We start from the raw sequence: 27,265 nt of genomic DNA, 5'->3' as shown, positions 1-27,265 counted from the left end.
TATCATAATATAATCAACATATACATGCATTTATCAATTAATAACATAATTAAGCAAGTATGGCCCTCCCGGCCTACTATTCTCGCCGTTAAACACAACGGAGAATTCGGGGCATTACAATAACATTTTCCCCCCAAGTTTATTTATTACGAGCAATAAATAAACTTTTGAGGAAACGACCCTTCGGTGACCCCGCCATACGTGTCAGAACCCTTCGTGTGTTCTTGGAAAAAGCAACCTACTCTTGTCTAATCATGTCTTTTCGCTTCCCCAGTAATAATTCGACGGCTATCCCGCTTCCCCATACTTCGAAAAAGGGGAAACTGATGATTAATCCCTTTTAATGCCACAGACAAACTTATATATAACATCTCCGAAGTTCCCTTTTTCTTTTTACACACTCCATTACTCTTTCAAGAAACCCTAAAACCAAAGCTTTCATTTTCTTCTGGAGACCGTCTCTTTGCATTCTTAAAACTCAGTCCGAGAGTTCACTGATCTCCGAAAACTCTTGCCAATCTTCTCGACCTTCTTTCTGGTAAGTCTTTGAATCTTTATGTCTCGTATTATTGTAATGCATGTTCCTATATGTTTAACTGTTGAGTTTATCTACTTCTGGGTTGAGATGCTTGTCAGTAGAATGTCTTGTGGGTGAAAAAATGTTACGAGTTAGTTTGATAGTTGAGATCATACTTTTTAGGACGTAAAACCGAAGTAAAGATTCGATTTTTAGGCTAGCCAGAAAAATAGGTTTTTCCTGCCCTAAGGGGAGTTGAAAAAGCTTTTACAAAAAACTTTTTGCTTTCACCCTTTGATCTGTTTTTCAAACTATTCGTGTGGAAAATTTTAGTTTTTTGTTAGAATGCTGCTGTATAAAAGCTTAACTTTTATACTCGACCAGCGTTATTCTAAAAAGCCTTAAAAATTCTCTATCCTCACCTCCCCATTCTTCTGTTTGCAGACTTTAATGCCAGATTTTTGGGGAGGTGAACGGCCCATTGACGACGATCTTCTTGCCCGGCTGCTCGAAGGCGAAGAACAACCAACTGACAGAATTCACGAGATCCCTTTCTCACGATCTTCTCCTAGACCTCACCCATCTCCTCCTCAAATGGCCTGTTCTAAATCCTTAGGCAAGAAAAGACCTGACTCCGAAGATAGTCCAAACTCTCCTGCCCAGCCTAATTCGCAGGCTAGGGTTCCTTCGACCAGTGGTCGAGAAAATCCTGTTCCTGACCCTAATATCCAAACTAGAGCCCACCCTCGTCATCAGAATCTACCTGATGTCGAGTGGTATCTCTCCCCAACCAGCCAAGTCACTCCTCCGATGATTGCCAACTACCTTAGGAAGTATCCTCTCACAGGGGTCAATCTCAAGATTCCTGCTGCAGACCAAAGGGCTAACCTTCCCGGAGGTGTTTATAGTGCTTGGTCTAGGTATCATATAGAGGCGGGGCCTACCCTACCTCTACATCCTTTTTATCAGGGGGTGGCCAACTATTTTGGTGTCGCCCCCTTCCAAATTACTCCAAATGGATATAGAATGCTGGTCGCACTCTATATCCTGTATAAACTTAAGAAATGGCCAGAACCTACCCCCCATGAGGTCAATTATCTCTTCGACCTCAAGTCCAACCCTCAACAGTATGGGATGGGCTTCTTCCACCTTTGTCACCAGGAGACAAACCGGACGTTCCTAAGTGACACCACGCACATATCCAACGTGGGGCAGTACAACAGGGAGTACTTCCTTACTCCGGACATGACCAGCAACAACCTGGCCTTCGCTCGAGGAGGTAAATGCTGTTTTTACAGGTCGATACTTTCTATCAGCGAATTTCCTTTCATTTTTCTTAAAATATACTTTGTCTTTCAGGCCCATGGTTACGTCCGATCCCAACACCAGACATGGTGTTGAGGTCCGCCGCGTTGGCCAGGATGACAGACGTAGAGAAAAGCGTTAAGTCCCTGTTTACTAATGAAAATTTGAGGCTATCTGGCCTCTTGGCTCCTCGCCATGAAACAAGAGGACCCGTGGTAGCCGATGCCATTGCCAAGAGGGTTCTTGAGCAGCAACCTCCTGTGTCTCCTCCGCGAAGGAGGCCGACGGGGTTACAATCAGGGAACCCACTGTCAATCCTTCCCCAGAAAGGCCTTCTGCACCCCAAGGCAAGGGGAAACAAAAGGCAACAGAATCCGTTGTGGACTTGGCGGAATCCTCCGATGAAAATGGTACATTTATTTCGCTTTTAAATAGCTTGCCAATTCCCTGTCACTTGTTTGACGGGGAGGGCAACTTTACGTATACTCCAAATCTAGGGCCAGACTTCTTCGTGCCAGATAGTGAGTGTGTGACTAATAGAGTCAATAGTATAGCGACCAGTAGTTGTAGCTCGGGTATTAAACTTTGTGACCTCTTTTTTGTTTTATAAAGAGTTTTTATCTGCCTTTATCTTATCATTTGCATATGTTTACTTGTATGCAGATATGGCCACTCCCAACGTATTCGATCTATATCAGGCCGAGGAGGAAGAAGAAGTTCCTCTGGTTCGGTGAAAGACATCCAGGTGGCATAACGGTGAGTCGAACAGAAGATCCTCCCAAGGATGCGCCAACTGGGCAAACTTCTGCCCAGCCTTCAGTTCTTGTCGAGAAGGAAACCCCGCCTGCTACGACAAACCCTCCTCCTGCAGCCGCCTAAGAACAAACCCAGCGGGACAAAGCTCTTGGGGCCAAACTCTCGAACCAAGCCTTGCGAGCAGCCAAGGACCGCCTTGCACACATAGTGAAGTACGATCGTTGTAAGGATGCGATGGCCGAGGCAGAAAAAATGGGGGTCGACCTAATTCTGAACAGGGCCCTAAACGAAATGGCCAGCGTAAGTGTTTCTTATCTCTTTGGCCTTAGTCTTTTATTCTTTTCAACAGATTCTAACTTCATCCTTTGTCCACAGGCCTTGCTGACCGCTACTGCTGCTCGTACCCGTGCCCAGGCTACCATCGACTAGGTTCGGGCAAAGGCCATCAAGAGGTACCCGGCGAAAGTTGCGGAGGAGCTTTAGGCTGCAGAAGCCAGGCATGCCGGGGAGTTGGAGGCGGTCACCCAGCAGAAGGATGCTGCGGTGGAAAAGCTGGCGGAGGTCGAAGCTTCAAAGGTAGCTTTGAGGAAGCAGAGGGAGGAGTACCAGGAGGCCAGCCGAGTCCAATATCGCGAATGCAAGAGACTCAAAGAGGAGAATCTTGCCAAGGACAAGGTCGTGGTTGATCTTGAGGGCCAAATAGAGCATCAAAAGCTTGATAACGCCAAGAATCTAGAAAGGTATAAAAATGCGACGCTTCGGTGTTTCTATAACTTCTGGAAACACAACCAAGGCGCCAACTTCGACTACCTTTATGAGGATATCAGGAATGCTGAACTGGCCTGCTGCACTGCTAGATTGGCCTAAGAAGAGGAAAGAGCAAGGATCCCTGCCTCCCCAAGCATCCAGCCGGCCACTAGCGCAGAGCAAGGAGGAGTTGTTGAGGATGAAGCCAATCAGACTGCTGAGTAAGACCCTCCTACTCCTACTGCTCCTTAAACTTATTTTCTTTTTATTTTTCTTTAATTACACGACCCACGGGTCATGATGTAAAGACTAGCATGGCCAGCAAACTTTCCTTTTATTTGAACAGTTACATCCAAGCAGTGATGCTTGCGGTGTAAAAGATTGCATTATAATGTTATAATATTTTCATTTACTATAACATCTGTCCGTATGACCGAACTTAGCATGGTACTTTGGTTTGATTTAAAAAAATATGAATTTTGAAAAATACTCGAAGTACCCTAGCATGGTTTCACTTATTTTGTTCATGTGTCTACATACCTCATGGTACGCTTTGCTATCGATGTGCCTTATATGCCCCCCAAGTGATCAAGGAGCTTTAGGTCCTAGGTCACATACCTTGACCACGACCTGTTCGAACATTTATGCTCGGTAGGAAACATAATACTTGTAATACAGCAAAACAACACACGTAATGAACAAATACTTGTAAAAATAAATTTACAAAGGTTGGCAAGAATGACTGGCTGCACACAGTCCCTTATAATCTCGTATTAAAAATGGACTAAACATGTATTTACGAGTGATCCTAAAAAAAAAGGATCTTACATATATAAGCGATTAGCTATACAACGTGGCTAACCCTTTTTGCGAAACTTGTAAAAAGTAAAATTTAATACAAGCCAGTCCTTTAAAAATGACTGTTCACTGATAGTACTTGCGCAGGTGTTCTCCATTCCAATAACGTGGAACGAGATCTCCGTTTAGGCGTGCAAGTTTGTAGATGCCCGGATGAAGGAATTCTTCAATCTGGTAAGGTCCTTCCCAATTAGGTCCGAGTACTCCAGCAGTGGGGTCGCGGGTATTCAAGAAAACTCGTCGTAGCACCAAGTCACCGATGTTGTATTTTCTTTCTTTTACTTTTGAGTTAAAGTACCGGGCAACCTTTTGCAGGTATGCAGCAACTCGGAGTTGGGGTTTTTCTCGTAGCTCATCAATTGAGGCTAGGGACTCCATCATCAGGTGGCTATTCTGGTCCTGGTCGTATGTTAGGCGTCAATGTGAGAGGGGATCTAATTCGACAGGTAAAATAGCCTCATATCCGTAGTCCAAGGAAAATGGGGTATGACCTGTCGCTGTTCGGTGAGACGTTCTATACGACCAGAGGACTTCAGGCAGCTACTCTGGCCATGCTCCTTTAGCGTCTTCAAGCCTCTTCTTCAGGGTGTCCTTAAGGGTTTTATTTACGGCCTCGACCTGCCCGTTTGCTTGGGGATGCGCAACTGACAAAAAGCTTTTAATAACTCCGTGCCTTTCGCAGAAGTCAGTGAATAAGTCACTGTCAAATTAGGTTCCGTTGTCTAAAACGATCTTTCGGGGCAAACCATACCGGCAAACGATGTTCTTGATGACAAAGTCAAGAATTTTCTTGGTTGTTATGGTAGCGAGTGGTTCAGCCTCGGCCCATTTAGTGAAGTAATCAACTACCACGACTGCGTACTTTACTCCGCCTTTTCTCGTTGGCAGGGATCCAATCAAATCTATCCCCCATACTGCAAAAGGCCACGGACTCTACATCTGTTTCAACTCGTTTGAAGCTGCTCGTGGAGTTTTGGAGAACCTTTGACATTTATCGCATCTTCGAACAAACTCCATCGAATCTTCATTCATAGTCGGCCAGAAGTAGCCTTGCCTTAGAATTTTCTTTGCCAAACTCTGCCCCCCAGCGTGATCTCCACATAAGCCTTCATGCACCTCTTTCATTAGTTCCTTAGCTTTTTCTGGTGTAACGCATCTGAGTAGTGGCATTGAATACCCTCTCCGGTACATAACACCATCGACCAATATGTACCTAGCAGCCTGCCTTTGTAGAGTTCTGGCTTTGTTTCTATCTGTTGGTAGCACACCCTTTGTCAGATACTCTAAGTAAGGTGCCATCCATGTATCCTCCATTCGAATCTCCATACTGGCTTCAACTGCTTGTATGCTTGGCTTCCTCAATCTTTATACTGGCACAATGTTCAAAGTGTCAACAATACATAGCATAGACACTTTACGAATTATCAATCGGATATACACAAGTCATATTGCTCACATAAACAGTGATATCAATCTACAAGCCAACAATCAGTTATTCAGATAACAAACTCGTCACACACAACAGTTTAGACAACAATAAACATAACACACCAAACTCCAGGGTCGATGCCCTTAGGTCGCACCGTTTGATTATCCCATTTACTCCGACTCGCTTAGGGCGAGCTCAGTGATTATGTACCAGTGGTCGAGCTGCGCCCTGTGCGCAAATATTGATTACAACACTCTTAGGCCGTTTATCACATGTCCCCATGGCATAATACCATCTCATGAGATTACATACAAATATAGGGAGCTCTTAGTCCCAACATATTCACATAACCGAGTGCAGTTTCTTACCTTTGATTCCGATAGCTTTGATTAGTGAAATCGACCTTCAAGCACGATCCCATCCAAGCCATAGCGTACACCCTTAAACTGTTCCAGAGGGGTGAGTGGCACCGTACTCCAGTAACAAGTGTCATCATTTTCCCCTCATCGCAAACTGTCTTAGCTCCAGCTGCCGCTCACATAAAACGCTGTACATATTCCTTTAAGGATTCTCCCTCCTTCTGGCGTATCTCGACCAGTTGGTTGGCTTCAGTCTGATGTACTCGACCAGCGTAGAATTGCCCGTAGAACTCCTTTACGAACATCTCCCATGACACTATGCCAGCAAGAGGGAATTTGAAAAACCATTCCTAAGCAGTGTTGAATAAGATGGCCGAAAAGATTCTTCAGGGAGAATCATCCCACACCTTCTGGATGTCCATCTGTATCTCAAATTTATTCACATGAGATACCGGGTCCCCAGATCCATCGAAGATGGGCAATACTGGCTTCTTAAATTTGCTTGGGGTTTCTTCCATTGCTATTCTTTGTATGAATGGAGTGCCTCTTCTCCGATCATACTCGATGTGGGATGTTCGGCTCCCCACTAGCTGTTGTACGACATGATTCAGTGCATCGATCAGGGCCTGTACTGCGTCTGGTATTGCTGGGGCAAACAGTCCTGGAGGAGCGTACTCCTCGTGCCTTTCCTGCCTATCGTTGAGCACATCCCTCAAGTCATCATCTTTACGCCTTTGCTCGCTAGCGCCCAACTGATCAAAGACGTTAGGTTGCCTAGGCTGCCCTCTAGCGTTCTGGCTCGCAGGCCTATTTTCTCTTGGTGGGGGTTCCTTTCTCTACCTTTGTCTCCTTGACCTTGACCAGCATTTCCCCTGCCAGAATTAGCTTTGTTGTATCATGACCATCCCTAAAATGTGATTGGCTATGGCGCGACCTACTAGTCGCACTATTCCCTCCTCTTGCCGGTACCTCTCGAGCGTCAGGGGAAGCCTGCTTTGGTCGGTGGGTCCCCGAGCATTATTATGCCATGGGGGCCCCTGACAACAGAGCCAAACTCGGCATGCCTTCTGTTAGTATAAGGATGTTGTCCCCTGCTCGGAGGATTTGGTTCCTCAACAGGTTGTTTTTAGGGCTTCGGGGAGGCTGCCCCACCCCATTCTGCCTTTAATACTGGGGATAATCTCAACCAGCACGAGGAGGTGGCTACTACTCACGATATTGAAATGTAATATCCTGTTGAGCAGTAGGAGGTTGCTCCGGCCTTAGACGACTTGTCGGTTGAGGTGGATCACTTGAGTTTGGGCCTTGTTGTGGTGGTGCACTCTGTGGCTGATATGGTTGAGAAGTTGGTGCAGGTTTTCCCCGGGCCAACTGAATGGCTGCTTCCAGGGTGGCAGTGGCATCTCTCTATCAGCGGTCCATGTCAGCCTACCACTCATTCAACTCTTGACGTTGACGGTCAATTTCCCTCTGTTGCAACACCCTCGTCTCAGCCACATTCTCCTGATTAGCCGTCAGATTGGCTAACTCCTCCAGCAATACAATCAGTGTTGTCCTCAAGGTCTCATAATCCATCTCCTCCTCTTTGAAATCCAACTGTGGTTGATCTTCAGCAACATTTTGTGGAGGAGGCTGGGTGGATGCAGCACCCGAAGTTTTTCCCGTCTTTCTGGATTTTTTCGCCATTTGATTTTATTGGAAGTCTTGAGTTCAGCTCTCAATGAAAGCACCAAAATGTTGACCCTCGAATTGGCCAGCGACATGGAGTCAGATAAATGATATAAAGGAAGATGAAAATGAGAAGAACTCCAGACAAAAAGATAAACGACACAAACAATTTATAGTGGTTCGACCCCAATAGAATGGTAGCAACCTACGTCCACTTAGTGTTCTTATTGATGTAGAATTCCAAGAATAGTGATCAATGAACTACGGTTCACGAGTTTCACTAGATCTCAGATAAATACAATTGTGGTGGATAACAACACTCTTTTTCTCTCTTAAATCTCTTAGCTCAAGCGTTCTCAAGCCAAATGTTGGAAAAGCAAAAAGTTCCCCCTCTCGAGCCCTTTGATTCTTATTTATAGGCTCAAGGAGGTTTACATGGGCCAATGGGCCTTAATTACACTTAATACATGCGTATCTAAATAATAATGTAAATTACAATTAATACGTAATTACAAGATTGCATATTTGAAGGAACTAACTGAATATATGCAACCATGCTGGTCGCCCATGATTATGATACTTGATAAGCCAATGATCTCCTGGTCGAGGGTCTAGGAGGATATGCTCACTCAAAACTGCCACGTGTAGATCAATCCTGCCACGTCATCAGATAGTCCGTTTTTGGGTAAAAACATATATATATATATTAAATACTATGTGGGTTTCTTGCATTTATTATATGTATGTTGATATGTATATTGAATCGATATGTTTTTTTTTAATGTATGGGTTGAATGATAGATAGTTAATTATATGGTGCTATTGGGTTAGGAATTTGAGTTTCTAGATCTTGTGTAAGCCATAAAAGGCATAGGATTTTTTTAATTTTTTTTTTTAAATATGTAATTTTAAAAATTATTCACAAAGAAAAGGAAGACCTGAGCCACCATCCAAGCTAGCGTCCTGAGCCCTCCCCAACCACATGCGCGGAAGCACAGGCCTGAGCCTCTGCACCCGCACCCGCCCCGTGCCTAGCTGCTGCTTGCCCATCCGCAGCCTCGCAAGTCCTTGTTGTACCATGCCCCTCGCGCATGCCCTGGCCGAGCTCCTGCTCCATGCGTGCGCAGCATCTGCGACTCCTTAGCCACCCAGTTACTGTTAGGAGTGTGTCCTAAAAGCATGTAAAGACATTTGTTTTTTTAATGAATAAATAAATACAATAGTTTATTATTATTGTTATATTTAGATTGTTAAATTATTGTTTGAATAATTTTGAAAATATCAGAAAATTTTCATATTCATTATTGAGGATGTGATCTTGTATTAGTACGAGAGAATTAAGATCACATGAATGAATAAAAATAGTCAACAACAACAAATTAAAGTTATGGAATTCTTTAATTGGAGTTGTAAGTACGGTTTACTGAGTATCATAATGATACAAATAATCTAGATTCGGATTATTGATGTGGAAAGACATCTCGGTAAATGTGCTTTATATAATATGATTATATATGACATGGACCGATATGAATTAGAGTCTTTATCCAAAAACCATTTAACAATAAAGACTTGTAATTCATATCATAACTGATGATCATTTATAGATCAACCTAAATCCTGAGTGTTCATGAACTCCTGTTCATGTTTATTAAATCTTTTGATTCATTCGTTAAGGTCTCTTCAAAGAATGAGGCTAATGACTTTTGTTTTGGAGATTTAATATCATGGATGGCTGGGAACATGAATCAACAATACGGAATCTAATCTTTCCTAACGGATCGTATATTAGTTCCCTTAAGGGTTAATTCTGGAACTGAATGATTTTGAGCTCAAATCTATAATTAGATTATTGATTAATTATTCACTAGTGAATTAATGGTACTTAAGGAATAAGAAGTAAATTAGAAAGGTTAAATGGTAATTCTTCCATTCTAATTTATGAACTAATTAATTAGAGGGTTGAACTATTGTAAGATGGTTATATCAATGGACGACTTAAGAAAAAGATTTCTGTAAAAGTATATCTATAACATAAAGAGTGCAATTCTGAATTTATAGTGGAGTAATATCAGAATTAATAAATTAACTATTATAATTAAAGAGTTTAATTATTTAGTTTCAATTTATTGGAGCTCAATGTTATAGGTCCATGGTCCCCGAAATGGCTCAAACAATCACTGTCAAAGGCAAATACAAAAAATGGGCAAACAGGACTTATGTGATAAGTAAAATATTTTTCTATGTATCAAACATAATTATTGTTTAATTATGTGTAATTAATTAATTAATAATTATTTATTTATTTATTTGATTTAACAAAAATATAATTAATTTTGAATTAATTTTTTTTTTTTTGGATATTTGGTATTTAAATAATAATAAAAATTGGGAAAAATCACATGCCATCACAGGCATGTGGTACACGTGTGGCACAGTGCACAGGCACTGTGCTACACACATAAGAGAGTTTACTTAGTCTCTTGATTCCACAATTTTACTTATTTAAATATTAAATAAATAATGAGATATTTTAATATGATTAAAATATTATTATTTAAACAAAAATCTGATAACTGATCAGTTATTTTGAATTTGTTTAAAATAACAAATATTTTAATATATTGGATATTATTAAATATTGGATATCAGTTTTTCACAGAACGTAACTTTTCAGGAATAGAAAAATATCTAGGAATCTCTCTCAGAGAAAGAGAACAGTGACAAAAAGAATGGGGAAGATCAAAAGGTGTGCAAGTTGCTGAAATCCATTTATGGATTAAAGCAAGCATTTAGATCTTGGAATATCACTTTTGATGACACAATTAAAACATATAGCTTCGAACATAATGTCGATGAAGCATGTGTGTATAAATACATCAAAGGAAAAGTGGTGGTTTTCTTAGTTCTTTACGCTGGTGACATTTTGCTCATTGGGAACAATGTAGAGACATTGTCAAATGTGAAGAAGTGGTTAGCTGAAAAGTTCCAAATGAAATATTTGGGCGAGGCGAGCTATGTTTTGAGAATTCAAATCCTAAGGGATAGGAAGAACAAGCTCTTGGCACTTCCTCGGGCTAATTATATAGATAAGGTGCTTGAAATATTCTCTATGGGGAATTCCAAGAAAGGTCAGTTACCGACTAGACATGGAATTGCTCTCTCCAAGGAACAATGTCCTAAGACACCTCAGGAGGAAGAGGATATGAAAAAGTATCCCTGTGTTTCAGCGGTTGGGAGTCTAATGTATGCTATGTTGTGTACAATTGGGATTGTAGTCGTTATCAATCAAATCCTGGTTTGGAACACTGGATTGCAGCAAAACACATTCTCAAGTATCTTAGGAGAATGAGAGATTATATGCTTCTATATTCAAGGGTTGAGCTGAACCCCATTGGATACACTGATTCTGATTTCCAATCAGACAAAGACAGTCGAAAGTCAACATCTGGATCAGTGTTCACTCTTGGTGGAAGAGCTGTTGACTGGAGAAGCATTAAACAATCAATCATAGTTGATTTAACCATGGAAGTCGAATACATAGCGTCTTGTGAAGAGGCTAATGAGACGGTTTTGTTGAGGAAGTTCTACACTGATTTGGAAGTAGTTCAAAGTATGGATAAGCCACAAATCTTGTACTGTGACAATAGTGGAGTAGTAGCTAATTCTAAAGAATTGAGAAGCCACAAGAGAGGAAAGCATATAGAGAGGAAATACCATCTGGTAAGAAAGATTGTACACGGAGGTGATGTGACTGTTATGAAGATAGCATCGGAACAGAACCTGGCTGACCCATTTACCAAGACACTTCCTGCAAAGTCGTTCATGGGTCACGTGCACAATATGAGATTAAGAGAGATGTCTCATTTGCTTTGAGGAAAAGTGGGAGATTGTTAGGATTAATGGCCTAAAAGCATGTAAAGACATTTTATTGGTTTTAAATAAAAGTATAGTTTTATTATATTTGAATGTTATAACTATTGTTTGAATTAATTATATGATAATATCAAGAAAATTTCCTATTCATTCATGGGAATATGATATTGTATTAGTACGAGCGAATTAAGATCATATATAATGAATAAAATAGTCAGTAACATATTAAATTATGGATTCTTTAATGAATGGTTACTAGTACGGTTTGCTAAGCATACGAGATGCGAGTAATCTAGATTCAGATTACTAATGTGGATAGAAATCTTAGTAAATGTGTTGTATATAGTAGAGATTGTATATGACAGGACCGATGAGAATTAATTATCTATATAAACTTTCTGTTAGACATAAAGATTTAATTCTTATCATAATAGATAATCATCTGTAGATCAGTCTAAATCCTGAGTATCCATGAACTCCTATTTGTGTTTATTGGATATTTTGATTACTCGTTAAGGTCTCTTAGAATAATGAGGCTAATGAATTTTGCTTTGGAGATTGAATATCATGGATGGATGGGAACATGAATTACAATATTGGAATCCATGATTTCCCAACTGATCAAATATTAGTTCCCTTAAGGTTAATTCTTGAACTAAATAGTTATTGAGCTCAAATCAATAATTAGATTATAGATTAATTATTCGCTAGTGAGTTAATGGTAATTAAGGATCAAGAGGTAATTATAAGGGTAAAACGGTAATTTTGACCAGCTCTAATTAACAAACCAATAATGGAGGATAAAACTAGATATATTGATTATATCAATGGACTACAAGAGAAAACTCTGTAAATGTAATTCTATAAATACTTAAAGTACAATTCCATATTTATAGTGGAGTAATCATTGAATTAATAAATAAGATTATTAGATTAAAGAGTTTGGTTAATAATCTGATTTATTAGAGCTTCGTATTATAGGTCCATGGTCCCTAGATCACCTCTGTCCTATACTGTCAAGGGTAAAGATTTGAAAAGAAAGATTTGTAGAGAGAATGACTAAATTGTAAAGGAATTAATTTTTCAGAGCAAGGAAATAATTATGTGATAATTATGGGTAATTGATTTATTGTGAATTAATTAATTATTTAACTATATAGTTTTTTATTTTGAAAAATTATAGGTTAAAATTAATATTAATCTTGTTTGGATTAATATAAAGAGAGAGAATAATAAATATCTTATTTAGAATATGATATTTATTTATTCAATTTTAAACTGATATTTTAAGATAAAGTTAATTTTGAATTCATTGATATTTATGCTGGGATAAATATATAGTCTTAAAACTTGATTAACCAAACAAATAAGAAAATTAGGGAAACCCTAATAGGGTTGGGCGACACACAGTGTGTGGTGCCTAACTCAGGGATTTTTATCCTAAAGCGATAGTTTTCTCTAAGCCATAAAACTATTCTAAACCTCTTCTCTCAGTCAAATCTCTCTAGATCTCATGTGTTAAGTACATCCAGAGAGTCACATAAATCAACCTTTGGAATCCTAGGTGCCCACACACGTTCTTGTGTGTTTGAGGAGTGGTCTGGAAGATCAAGGTGTGAGCTTTCAGATTAATAGATAGGAAGATCGTTGATTTTATACAAAAAGATTCAAGAACACTTGATAGGTTACAAGAGGTAATTCGTGATCTATTTTGTATGTGATTTAATGTTTATATATGTATATGATCATGAATGGTATTAATACTTATTAAAATAGATCCATATATTATGCTGCACACCTTTGATTTGATCATTTAATACCAACAATGGCTTATCTACAATGACTTACCAAACCCCAAACCGAACCACATACAAAACCAAAATAAAAAAGAAAGAACTGGAAAACTTCATAAACATGGACATAAACTTGTAGAAGAAGTTTAAAGCAGAGAAAAAATGCATACTTATGATTTAGTTCTTGATCAAAATTTGGAAGGGTGAGGAAAGTCGAGATTGTAGATGAATTTCTGGGAAGAAATCACCAAAGAGCACAGTGAAATCGAGGGTTTCAGGAAAGAGAGAAAAATGTAAATTTAAATGCAAAGGAGGCGAAGAATCAGATTTTTTACTCCTATATATACGTAAATTTTGGGGAAACATCTGAGCCATACGAACAAAGAAGTTCTAGATCTAAGGGGTAAGATTAAATGAACCAAATAGCGGCAAAAACATTGACAAGACAATTGTCACAGTACTCAAAACCCAAACAGATGCCTATAACAAGCATACATGTCCTACACTCGAGTGGGTAGGTGGGCACGTTTTCCCACAACAAAAGTATAAAAGCCCCTACTGTACGTGTCAGGAGTAACGTCATACAGGATCACGGACTTGGGGGGGGGGGGGGGGGGGGGAATGTTGTACCCTAAAAGTATGAGCTAAATTGTCTTGTTCGAGGTACAACTGTTAAGCAATAGATGAAGGAGACAAGACTAAAGACATTTCATTAAATCCAGATTAAATAGATCAAGATTACATCATCGAGTTGGGCTATCATGAAATCCTCTAGATCGTCCTAAATGTCTGTGAAAGAGATCGAATAACACAACGAACAGATCGCCCCCGTCAGTCTACGAGCATTAGTCGGGTCAGATTTCCCTGGCGTAGAACCTCCAATTCGAGGAATACACTAAGCTCGCAGCATAAGGATCACAAACTCAGAGACTCTTTATACGCAATTAATACTTATAATTGTTATCTAATTGTTGACCCCACAAATTGGTCAACGACACGGAGTCAGATAAACAATATAAAAGGAGATGAAAACCAAAAGAAATTCAAATGGAAAAGTAAATGACACAAACGATTTATAGTGGTTCGGCCCCAATTGGATGGTAATGACCTACGACCACTTAGTGTTCTTATTAATGTAGAGTGCCAATACTGTGATCAGTGAGCTAGGGTTCACGAGTTTCACAAGCCTTGGGAGAATTCCAACTTTGGTGAATAATAACACTCTAATTTTCTCTCAGGATTCAAGGATCATACCGTCAAAAAAGAATTCCTTTTCTTGAGCCCTTTGATTCTTATTTATAGGCTCAAGAAGGTTACATAGGCTAGTGGGCCTTAATTACAATTAAGAGTTGCGTATCTAGGCAATAAAAGAAATTACAATTAATGCATAACTATAGAACTACATAAATAAGGGAAAGTATTCGACCAGGTTGGTCGCACATAAGTATGATGCTTGTTAAACCAATAACTTTCTGGCCGATGGCCGAGCTTGATATATTCATTTAAAGCTGCCATGTGTCTATCACGCGTAGGTCAATCATGCCACATCATCATAGGTCATTTTTGGGTAAACATTTGCCCCAGAAGTTTATTTTACTGCGACCAACATAAAATAAACTTAGACAAACGACCTTTCATATGCCTTGTCAAATCTGTCAGAGCCATCCATGCCTTCTCGAAAAAGGCAACCAGTCATATCATTGCAGTTTCCCAAAAAGTGGTTTGATGGCTATTACGCTTACCCATGCCTCGAAAAATCACCCCTCATGATTACCTTTGTAACCTTGCTTCGACCAATATATATAGCCCTTCATATTTACCTTTTACCTTTTACGTTTTACTTTCTATTTTTTTCTCAAGAACATTGAAGAACAGAACCCTTCGAACCCAGAAGACCCAAATGATCCCAACGATCCATGGAGATTTTGCCCAACCATTCATCGTCTTGGAAGTTTGCACTAATCTTTATCCAAGTAAGTTTCTCGAACTTCTCCATCGTCAGACTGCCATGTAATATTTAATTTTTGGTTTGTTTCAGACTTTGACTTTCTGAATGTTCTTGAAAAACCGATTTGGGGTAAATGGGTACGTAGGTCTGAGGATAATAGGATCAGAAAATAACACTCTATGAGGCTTAGGAATCAGTTTAGGAGTAAGGATTATTGATTTAGGGGATAAAATCAAAGTAAAAATTTGACTCTCAAGCATGCAGAAAAAACTGGTTTTTTCCCGCCCTTTCAGAGTCGAGAAGTTTTTCCTGAAAAAAATTTCACTTCTGGTTTTTAATCTGTTTTCCAAACTGTTTGCATAGAATTTAGTATTTTTGTTAAAATGTTGTTGGTCGTATAAAAGCTTAACTTTTATACACGAGCCACGTTTTTCCAACTTTTCCACTTTCTTCGTCTATTGGTCGTAGATTCTCATCTCCCCTTCTCTGTTCGTAGATTTTCATGCACGACCCGTTGGTAGGTGAGAGGTCGATCGGCGACGACCTGCTCGCATAGTTACTCAAAGATCAGGAACAACCTTCACTGTTAATCCTGGAAATTCCCTTTTCTCATAACCCTTCAAATAGACCTTCGACCAGTCCAACAAACATGTGTCGAGTAAAATCCACTACTCAAAAGAAAAAGAAAACAACCTCTCCTCCTGCCAAACAGCCTACTCCTCGGGCTGAAAATCCTTCGACCAACCCTCAACCTGAAAATACTTCCCAGCCAGGAATCCAAACAAAAGCCCAACCTCGGGACGTCCTTCGACCAGAGGTCGAATGGTACGTGGTACCTCCTAGCAACATTACAGCTAGGATGGTGGGGAATTATCTCAAGAAGTATGGACTTCCTGGGATAACCTTAATTAATCCTACAATCAACCAGCGGGCAAACTTGTCTAGGGGCACCTTTAGCGCCTAGTAGAGATACCACATTAAGGCAGGGGCAACCTTGCCTCTTCATTTTTTCAGGGGGTGGCCAACTATTTCGAGGTCGCTCCCTTCCAAATTACCCCAAACAGATATAGAGTGCTTTCTGCTCTCTATATCCTGTATTGCCATAAGCAGTGGCCCATTCCTACGCCACATGAGATCAATTATTTGTTTGATCTCAAGTCCAACCCCAATCACAACAACACGGGGTTCTTCCTATTTTACCACCAGGAATTTGCTTGCACTTTCTTGAGTGAGATCACCCACAAGTCCAACGTGGGAAAGTACTTCCAAGAGTACTTTTTAACACCGAATCTGGTCGCCAACAATCTGGCCTTCACTGAAGGAGGTAAATTATTTATTCAATGGTCGCTTAATTTCCTTTAGCTTTTCTGCATATTCCTTAGAACTTTGGTGTCATTTAGGTCCATGGCGTCGACCAACTCCTACTCCAGAGATGGAGATACGAGCAGCATCCTTGGCCAGCATGACCGACATAGAAAAAAGCGTCAAAGAGCTGTTCACGGAGAATAATCTAAGGCTGGTTAGCCTTTTGGCGCCTCACCAGGTTGTGAGGGAATCAACTGCGGGGAGTGCTACTAGTGGAGGAGTTCCCGAGCAGCACCAAGTTGTGTCACAACCTCCGAGGATGAGGACAACGGGAGTGACCATCAGGGAACCCTCCAGCACCCCGCGAGCAACTGCTGCCCCTGCTGCACCAGGAAAGAGCAAGTAGAAGGTTTCTAAACACCCTGAGCCTATTCTTGAATCTTCAAATGAGAACGGTACTGACTTCTCACTCTTAGATAATTTGCCCATTCCCTGTCATTTATTTGACGGGGACGACAACTTTAAATACACGTCTAATTTAAATTCAGACTTCTTCAAGGTAGTGAGTAAGTGTAGCAGTAATACAATAAATAATGTAGCGACCAGTAGTTGTAGCTCGGGTATTTTACTTGTAATTTCTTTGATCTTATTTCCTTGATTTAGTAAGTATTTTCATCTATATTTCCTGACTGTTCGCTTCCATTTTGCAGTCATGTCAACTGAAGATCTTTTCGACCTGTGCAGCGAACCTGAACCCGCCGCTCCTCAGAGCAAGAAAAAGGGGAGCAGGCAACACCACGTGGAGAGCAGCAGCAACCCTCTGACAAAAAAGGTTCGGACTGTGGATCCTCCAACGCCATCTCCTTCCAAGGAAAAAACACCTCCTCTAGCTCCCATCGACTAGACATCTCCGCCAGACCTTGTCGACCAGACACGTCCTCCAGCGCCTGTTAACCAACCTCCTCCAGCTCCTACTGACCAGACACCTCCTGATTAGACAAGAGAAGCTTTGACAAACATTGTGCTTAGTTCAGCCAAAGATAGGCTGACTAAGCTATCGAGGCACCGAAGCAGCCGAGAGGCCATCATCAGTACTGACTTCGTGGAGGTCGACCAGATCATTAACCACGCGCTGAACGAAGTCCTCAGCGTAAGTTGCCATTTACTGTTGAGATTTATTTGTTTATCTTGTCATTTTATTTCTACTAATAGTTCTACCTTCTTACTGATCGCAGGGAGTTCTAACCATGAGCGCTAGCTGGCGTCGCTTGGGAGCCCTGACTGCTCAATATGAGAAGAGACTTAGCGAGCGGCTTAAGGCGTTTGAGGACAGACACACTGAGGAACTTAAATCATCCAATGCCAGACACACTGAGGAGGTTAAGATGGCTAAAGCAAAATACATCGAGCAACTTGAGGCAGCCGAGAAGAAAAACACTGAGCTGCTCGAACAAAAAGCTAAGCTGGCCGAAGAGCTAAAACAGCACCGAGATACTTTGATCAATGCCATCAAAACTAAAGAGAAGTATAAGGAGGCTTCTTTGCTTAACTTTAAGGAAGCCTCTAAGCTTCAAGATGATCTGGTCATCAGCACAAAGGAGACTGAGAGGCTGGAGGAATGCGTCAAAGAGCTCGAGGAGACCAATGCCAGTAACCTAGAGAGGTACAAGGGGGGCACTTTTTGATGCTTTTATACATTCTTGAAGAATAACCGCAAGGCGGACTTCAGCTATCTCTCAGAGCGTATGAGGAAGATTGAGATAAACAGGTGCCTGGCTCTCCTTGAAGAGGAAGATTGAGCGAGAGTTCCAGCATCCCCCAAAATCTCTTTGGCTACGAGCATCGATTGCGTAGATGAGGAAATTGGGGCCTCCGTCGACCAGCAAACTCCTCAAGATCCTCCTGTTTCATAATTTTTCCTGTTTTTTATTTAACTTTGTAATAATTTGGGACATACGGACATCGGTTCGTAGTGTCAAGACAATATAACCTTTGCTGCACGGGCAGCTTTTTCTTTCAAACAGAGAATTACATCCAAGCAGGAACTACTTGTGGTGTAAAACAATTTACTTTTAATATTTAGATATTATAATACTTGCAATATATTACAATATCCTATTCGCATGACCGAACTTAGCATAGTACTTTGGTTTGATTTAACAAAATTTAAACAAAATTTTGAAAAATACTCTAAGTACCGTAGCATGCTTTCAGTTATTTTGCTCGTGTGTTTACATATACTTGTCGATATGCTTTGCTTACTAGATACCTTATATGCCCCCCAAGTGATTGAGGATGTAACGTCCTACGTTTTTGGGTACCTTTAAACGATTCGGGTCGGGATTTTTCCCACGGGTTAAGAATATTATTTTAAATAATATTATATTTTGTTTGGAAGTATTCCATGAGTTATTGCTAGCCAAAATATGAATTTTGTGACCTTAAAAGTCAAGATAAGACTTTCGGTCCTGGACCGACACAAAAACCCTGATCAGGTAAAAATCTCGGAAAATAAAATGAAAAATCATGGCAATTATATTTTGGGCATAAAATACATTCATAAAAGTTAAATTTTGGTCAAAAATAATAAACCTAAAAGAAAATGGAAATTTTAAGGCATTTTGTGGTAAATGCCTAATTTTGCCGAAATGGGGAATTTTATTCCATGAATGGATCTTAGGTTAAATTTTATTATGTGATTAATTAAATTAAATGTGAGAGACATTAAATTTAATTAATTAATGTTATGTTTGGTGATTAAAACTTAATAAGAGTGAAAAAAGGTGTCAAAAGCCAATTTGGACTTTTCTTCTTATGAAACCTTTATCAACCTTTATAAAAATAAAAAAAAATAAAAATTAATGATCACATATATGGCAAAGGGTGGCCGGCCATGTGGTCTTTTAGAGTTGTGTGAACCCAATTTTATAAAATTCAAATCCCATTTAATTAAGAAGTCAAGTGGGTAGAAAAGCACTCAAGTGTTTTGTGATATTTTGAAGAGTATTGTGAGCTATTCTAACCCCCAAACCGATCCCCACACTCTCTCATTCACTCTCATCTGATTTTTGGAGACTCTCTCAAGTGTTCTCTCCATTTTCAACCCCAAGAACACCAAAGAAACTTGGAAGCTAAGTCTTGGTCTAGGAAGGGTTTTCCCTAAGGTAAAGTCTCATTAATCTAGACTTTTGTCAAGTTTTAATCATAGAGTTTCAAATAGCTAATTACCAATGTTGTTGGGGGAAGTTGGTTAGGGTTTTTGAAAGGTTTGAAGGAGTCAAAGCTTATAGGAAGGTCCAAACCTTAAGCAAGAACACCAAAGAGGTAAAAAGTTTACTTTTGATGATTTTGTTGTAGGATTTTTAGTTTTAAGCATTAGTTTGTATATCTAATGCTTAAAGTTTCTTGTTGGTGATGTAATAAGGTTATGGTAGTTGTTTAATAATTTTTATGATGCATGAGTATTGATTTTTTAAAATGGGAACCAAAACCCCCAAGGGATTTGTAGGATACCCTAAAACAAAACATGTTTTAAGCTGTGACTTCCAAGGGGTCAAGCAGCCACTATATATTGGTTTTGTAAAATTAAATTGTACTGTTATATTTTTAAGATTGAGTACATAAAACTGAGCTTTTGAAACACTAAAAAATGTTTAGAAATGAGTAAGTTATGCTATTTCAAAGTTTAGGTAAAAAAACTGTTTTTTCGTATTCTTATTTTCGGAACCAAGTTTGGACAGCCACTGTATAGGGAAAATGAACCCAGTTTTTTCTAAAATTTTGTAGACATATTTCTGGCATAACCTATTAGTCCACTGTAAAATTTGGTAAGAAAATATTAAACGGTTTGAAAGTTATTAACTGTCAAAGTTTGGAAAAAATAAGGACTTGAAAATAAGGTCATTTTTACCTCATTGTTGGAAAATGATTTCACCAATCAAAAATGCTCATTTTGACCTAAGATTTTACAAAGACCTAAATGGCATAACAAAAATGGAATTGGGAAATTTTGGTAACAATTGGGTAAGTAAATTTCAAGTTATGAACTAACGAAGTATGTAGTTAAAAATGTGAAAAATAGGATTTTCACACTTAGTGTAAAAAATTGAGATTTTGGAACGTAAGGTAAAAAGTAAAATTTTGTTTATTTCAAGATATAAAATGGTAAGTCTTGAAATCATATTTTCACTAAAATTACCCCTTTGAGTTTAAATGAATTATTTTTATTAAAGAGTTTTTATTCTTTCTAAAAATAAGAGATTTAATTTATTAATAGTTAATAAATTAAAAGAGGGTTTAAAACCCTATATTTTGAGAAAATAATTAAATGAATTATTTTTCTAGTAAGTAAAATTGATTAATTGCTTTTGAAAAATTAATTAGTCTAGGTGAGAAATTTATAACGGTTTTCTTAATTAAGACAAATTAGGCAATTTTCTTAAAACGGTTTTTAGATATTAAAACCTTAAGAAAAATAAAAGGAAAATTTAAAGAGTTTATTTTCTTTAAAAATAATTAAGGAATTTATTTGTATTTTCTGGATATAATACAGGCTAAAATCTTACATATTTTAACCGACTAGTCGAAAGTGCGGGTTAATAGCGATACCTTGAAAGAATAAGATTTTTAGCGGATTGTGGGAAATACCATTGTGATACCCGTGCCTAGGTATCGAGACCTTAGGATAGGTCTCCCCGAGACTTAGGGTTTAGTCTCGAATATTTTGTATGACTTTCCTTAATAGGTTTAAAACCAAATAAGGATTGTAAATCCTTACAAATGACTTTTATTAAAATGACCAAACTGCCCAAAATAATAATAATGAATTATTAGTGCCATAATTAATCCGAGTATACTGTATGGATAACTACAGTATTGGCTAAGCGTAACTGGACTGAACGTTGGAGGGTGAAAACCTGCTGAGCGCTAAGGACTCCAAGTAAGTCAACTTATATTGTATGGCTGCAACATGAAATGATTATTGTCTTGTATGTTAGTATAGGGATACATGCATATATATAGGCTGTCATAGAAAGTTGCTTAGAGACGTTAGTCTCGTGAGTGCTGATTTAGAAAATATGAACGGTAGAAGTCCGTCATATCCTAGACGGCTGATCCCCGTCACACTGCTTGATTTTATTTATGTCTGGTTCATTACCGCGATGAGTGGCCATGAGATGAGGATAAGCTGGTTAAACCTAGGGGTGCCAAGATAAATTGGACCTAGGGGCCCTCATGCTTACTTAATCATTGGACGGTTAGAATCTGAGCAAGTGCTCTGATAAGTTATTCCCGGATAGCAGCCGTGAATATTGGCCATTCAGTAAGAGTGCCTAGAGATACTAGGGTTTGCCAAGATAGAGTGAGGCTGAACACCCTAGGGGCAACTGCTCACCAGCACCGCTGATTAACATAGATGTCTCCGTAAAACCGTGTAAATTGGATTACACTCTTGGATAAGTAGCGATGCCCTATGTAACACGATAGTTACCCTTGATGAGAATATTTATTGGCTAGATCTTAGTGTGGAGACTCGGTTCTCTTTTATAGATTAGCAATTATGTTGGAGGGCGCGTTACGCATGAATTGTTGGAAATTGTCGAGCGTTGGTCTCGAATTATGTTGTGATATAATATATCTGCTTGCTCTGGGATTTTCTCAGTGCAGGGATATAATTGTTGATAAGATATAGTTGTGATATAATATATCTGCTTGCTCTGGGATTTTCTGAGTGCAGGGATATAATTGTTGATAAGATATAGTTGTGATATAATATATCTGCTTACTCTGGGATTTTCTGAGTGCAGGGATATAATTGTTGATAAGAATTAGCTGTGATATAATATATCTGCTTGTTCTGGGATTTTTCTGAGTGCATGATTTTATCTAGTTATGAATTAATTTATCCTTGGTTATTAGGCATGACCATAAGTTTGCCAGGACGCTTTAGCGTTCTTGATATTGATTGTGTAGGGTCCGGATGGGTCCGGATCCCTATTTCTCTACCTGCTTTGTTTGAAAGTTGATCTTACTAAGCGTTTTTGCTTACCTAGTTGTTTCATGTTGTAGGTAAGTTCAAGGGCAAGGCAGAGCAGTGAGCGCTGGAGTCTTCCTTGCAAATGTACATGTGGACCGACCTTTTGGGAAGCCTTTTTATTTTTTGAAATGTTGTGTAATTTTCCTAAACTAGGCTCACTCTAATCTTTATAAAACATGTTTGTAACTAAATGTTATGTATGGCCATACGACTTTTTAAAAAAGTTTTTTTTCTATGGGTTTTTGAGACATTTTGTTAAATGAAAACATTTATATTTCCGCATTATTGAGTCTTGAAAATCCGGGTCGTTACATAGGAGCTTTAGGTCCTCGGTCACTTGCCTTGACTAAGACCTTTTCGAACATTACTGCTCGTAATAGACATTTATAAAAAATGATAATATAGCAAAAAAACACACGTAATGAGAAAATACTTGTAATAAATACAATAGTTGGCAAGATTGACTGGTTGCGCATAATCCCTTTTATTTCTCGTAATAAATGGATAATCGTGTATGTACAAGTTATCAAAAATATAATCTTACACTTATAAGCGATCAGTCACAAGATTGACTTACCCTTGTTCATAAACTTGTCAAAAGTAAAATTAATACAAGCAGATTCTTTAAGAAGAATTGTTTATTGATAGTACTTGCGCAAGTGTTCTCCATTCCAATAGCGAGGAATGAGATCTCCATTTAAGCGAGCAAGTTTATAAGTGCCTGGAAGGAGGACTTCTTCGATTTGGTACAGTCCTTCCCAGTTAGGTCCAAATACTCCAGCAGCTTAATCGCAGGTGTTAAGGAAAACTCTTCTAAGTACTAGATCTCCTACATTAAACTTTCTTTCACGTACTTTCGAGTTAAAATACCGGGTGACCTTTTGCTGGTAAGCTGCTACTCGAAGTTGGGCTTGCTCGCGCCTTTCATCGACCAAAGACAAAGATTCCATCAATAATTGACTATTAGCATCTTGATCATCCTTTGATGTGATGGCGGATCTAATTCAACAGGCAACATAGCCTTATATCCATAAGCCAAGGAAAATGGAATATGGCTTGTTGTTGTTTGATGCAACGTTCTATATGACAAGAGGATTTCAGACAACTGCTCTGGCCATGTCCCCTTTGCTTCTTCAAGCCTTTTCTTCAGAGTATCTTTTAGTGTCTTGTTGACAGCCTCAACTTGTCCATTTTCCTACGGATGAGCTACTGAAGAAAAGCTTTTGATAATCCCATGACGTTCGCAAAAATCCGTGAACAGATCACTATCAAATTGCGTACCGTAGTCTGAGACAATTTTTCTTGGCAATCCGTAGCAACACACTATGTTCTTGATTACAAAATCCAGCACTTTCTTGGTCGTTATGGTTGCCAATGGCTTAGCTTCAGCCCACTTTGTGAAGTAGTCAATGGCTACCACGACATATTTGATGTTGCCTTTTCTTGTGGGCAAAGACCCAATCAAATCTATTCCCCACACTTCAAATGGCCATGGGCTTTGCATCTGCTTTAGCTCATTAGGGGCTGCTCGCGGAATCTTGGAGAATCTTTGACACTTCTCGCATTTTTGAACAAAATCCACAGAGTCTTCATTCATTGTTGGCCAGAAGTATCCTTGCCTTAGGATCTTTTTTTATAAACTCTGCCCCCCAGTGTGATCCCCGCAGAAACCATCATGGATTTCTCGCATTAATTCTTTGGCCTTTTCTTTGGAAACACACCTTAGGAGTGGCATTGAGTAGCCCCTTCTGTATAGAATTCCGTTGACCAGGATAAACCGAGCAGATTACCTCTGGAGGGCTCTTGCTTTGTTTCTGTCCGTTGGCAACACTCTGTGTGCTAAGTACTCAATGAAAGGTACCATCCACGTATCTGCTGCCCTAATTACCAGAGAGGTTTCTTCTTCTTTGATGCTTGGTGTAGATAGCTGTTCAACAGGCACTATATTCAGGGTGTCAACATCATTTGCACTTGCTAATTTGGCCAAAGCATCAGCGTTTGAGTTCTGGTCGCAAGGTACTTGCTGGAGAGTGTATTTTTCAAATTGCACCAACAAATCCTTTGCTTTGTTCAAGTAAACTACCATCTTCAGACCCCAGGCTTGATATTCTCTAGTAATTTGATTAACCACCAACTGGGAGTCACTATAGATTTCAAGTGACTTTATGTTCATGTCCCTGGCTAATCGTAAACCTGTGAGCAGCGCTTCATACTCGGCTTTGTTATTGGACGCTGTGAAGTCGAATCTGATTGCGCAGTGGAATCGACGTCCTTCAGGCATTACCAAAATCACTCCGGCTCCAGCGTGGTGCTCGTTAGAAGAACCGTCTGTAAACAACTTCCACGAGGGAGTTTGGCTTTGAGGCTCAGTCTCTTCTATCTGTTCACTGTCTGGAAGCCTAGTGAGCTCTGTGACAAAGTCTGCTAGAGCTTGTCCTTTTATTGCTGCTCATGGGGAGTAAGAAATATCAAACTGCCCAAGTTCAACTGCCCATTTCAATAATCGACCAGCAGCTTCTGGCTTCTGCAAAACTTGTCGTAAGGGCTAGTCAGTTAGTACTGTGATGGGGTGAGCTTGAAAGTATGGCCGTAGCTTTCTGGAGGCTAAGATCAAGCAATAGGCTAATTTTTCAATGGGCGGATACCGCAGTTCTACTCCTATTAGCCTTTTGCTTAAATAATATACAACTTTTTGCACATTTTCCTCCTCTCTTACCAAGACAGCACTAGCAGCGTATTCTGTGACCACCAAGTAGATGAACAAAGTTTCCTTTTCAACCGGCTTAGACAGAATTGGTGGCTGCAACATATAAGACTTTAAAGCCTGGAAAACCTACTCGCACTCCTCTGTACATGCGAATTTCTAATTGCCCCTAAGTAGATTAAAAAATTGGACACACTTTTCCGTTGATTTAGAGATAAATTTACTTAGAGCGGCGATCCTCCCGGTTAAACTTTGAACATCTTTTATCTTTGTTGGCAATTTCATATCGACCAGGGCCTTGATCTTTTCGGGATTATCTTCAATACCGCCTGAGTTTACTATAAATCCCAAAATTTTCCCTGATCCAACTCTGAAGGAACACTTGAGGTGATTCAGCTTCATCTGATATTTGTTCAAGACGTTGAAGCACTCTTGCAGGTCCCCTACGTGTTCTTCTACCTTCTTCGACTTAACCAGCATGTCATAAACATATACTTCGATGTTTATACCGATCAGCTCTTTGAACATGTGATTGACTAATTGTTGGTAAGTTGCACCAACATTTTTCAAATCGAAGGGCATTACTTTGTAACAGTAAAGCCCTGTATCTGTCTGAAATCTAGTGTGATCCTCATCAGGTGGGTGCATACTGATCTGATTGTACCCAGAGTATACATCCACGAATAATAGGATCTCGTGCCCTGAAGTGGCATCGACCAGCTGGTCGATCCTTGGGAGCGGGAAACAATCTTTTCGGCAGGCATTATTAAGGTCCGTAAAATCCACGCATGTTCTCCATTTTCCATTCAGCTTGGGTACTAGTACGAGATTAGAAACCCACGATGGATAAAACGCTACCCTGATGAATCTGTTCTCCTTTAGCTTCTTGACTTCTTCCTTTAAAGCTTTCGATCTATCTTTGTCAAGCAGCCTTCTTTTCTGTTGTAATGGTGGAAAACTTTTATCTATGTTTAGGACATGGCTGATAACTGATGGGTCAATTCCAACCATATCTTTATGCAACCAAGAAAATACTTCCTGGTTTTTCTTCAAAAATTCCACCAGCTTTTGTTTCGTTGTTGTCTTTAAGTTTTTTCCGACTTTCACAACCCTAGTCAGATTTGTCTCATCGAGTTGGACCTCCTCGAGGTCCTCAATTGGTCCTACTTCCTCATCAAAATCCCCAAGGGAGGATCTAAATCCCTATCCTCACTTTGGGCAACACCCTATTTGGTGACGCACTCACCTGGTTGGGCTTGTATTTCATCAGCAAACAGCAACTCTTTTTTGGTGAGTTCCCTCGATCTACCTTTCTTCGCCTTAGTAATTGAGGAATTATAGCATTCCCTCGCTTCTCGCTAGTTCCCCAACACGCATCCTACCCCCGCGTCAGTTGGGAACTTCATGGCGAGGTGCCAGACTGAGGTTACAGCTCACAGGTTGACCAACATGGGTCTTCCAATCACAGCATTGTACACAGAAGGACAATCAACTACTATAAAAGTAGTGAGTACTGTCCTATTCGCAGGTGTAGTCCCTTCTATAACTGGAAGCCTAATCGACCTTGTTGACGCGAGCCCTTCGCCAGAAAAACCATAAATGGTTTGGTTGCATGGCTCTAGGTCCTTTACTGACAATTTCATTCTCTCTAATGAAGATTTGTACAAGATATTCACTGAGCTCCCTATGTCAACTAACACCCTCTTAACCATCATGTTGGCTATCTAGACGTCCATGACCAGAGGGTCCAAATGAGGGAATCGGACATGATGAGTATCATGCTTAGAGAAAGTTATTATCTTTTCCTCTGTTCGGCCTTTTTTGGGAGTTCGTTCCTCCACATTCAACATTTTGATGCCCTGGTCGTGGCGTAAGGTCCGAGCGTATCGTTCCCTTGCCTTCCAACTATCTTCTGCAAGATGTGGACTGCCACATATGGTTAGCAATGTACTTCCCATAGGAG

General features: G+C 39.6%; 1 long non-coding RNA gene across 1 annotated transcript; it reads left to right on the top strand.

The window, feature by feature from the left end:
* The first annotated feature begins 19,527 nt into the window (after positions 1–19,527).
* On the top strand, positions 19,528–21,521 carry LOC133803129 (uncharacterized). Its single transcript, XR_009877808.1, has 3 exons — positions 19,528–19,725; positions 19,808–19,885; positions 21,435–21,521. It is a non-coding gene; the product is annotated as an uncharacterized LOC133803129 (long non-coding RNA).
* Positions 21,522–27,265: the final 5,744 nt, after the last annotated feature.

Source organism: Humulus lupulus, chromosome X, assembly GCF_963169125.1.
Source record: "Humulus lupulus chromosome X, drHumLupu1.1, whole genome shotgun sequence".
In the NCBI taxonomy this organism is placed as follows: Eukaryota; Viridiplantae; Streptophyta; class Magnoliopsida; order Rosales; family Cannabaceae; genus Humulus; species Humulus lupulus.
This window is presented reverse-complemented; position numbering and strand designations above follow the sequence as displayed.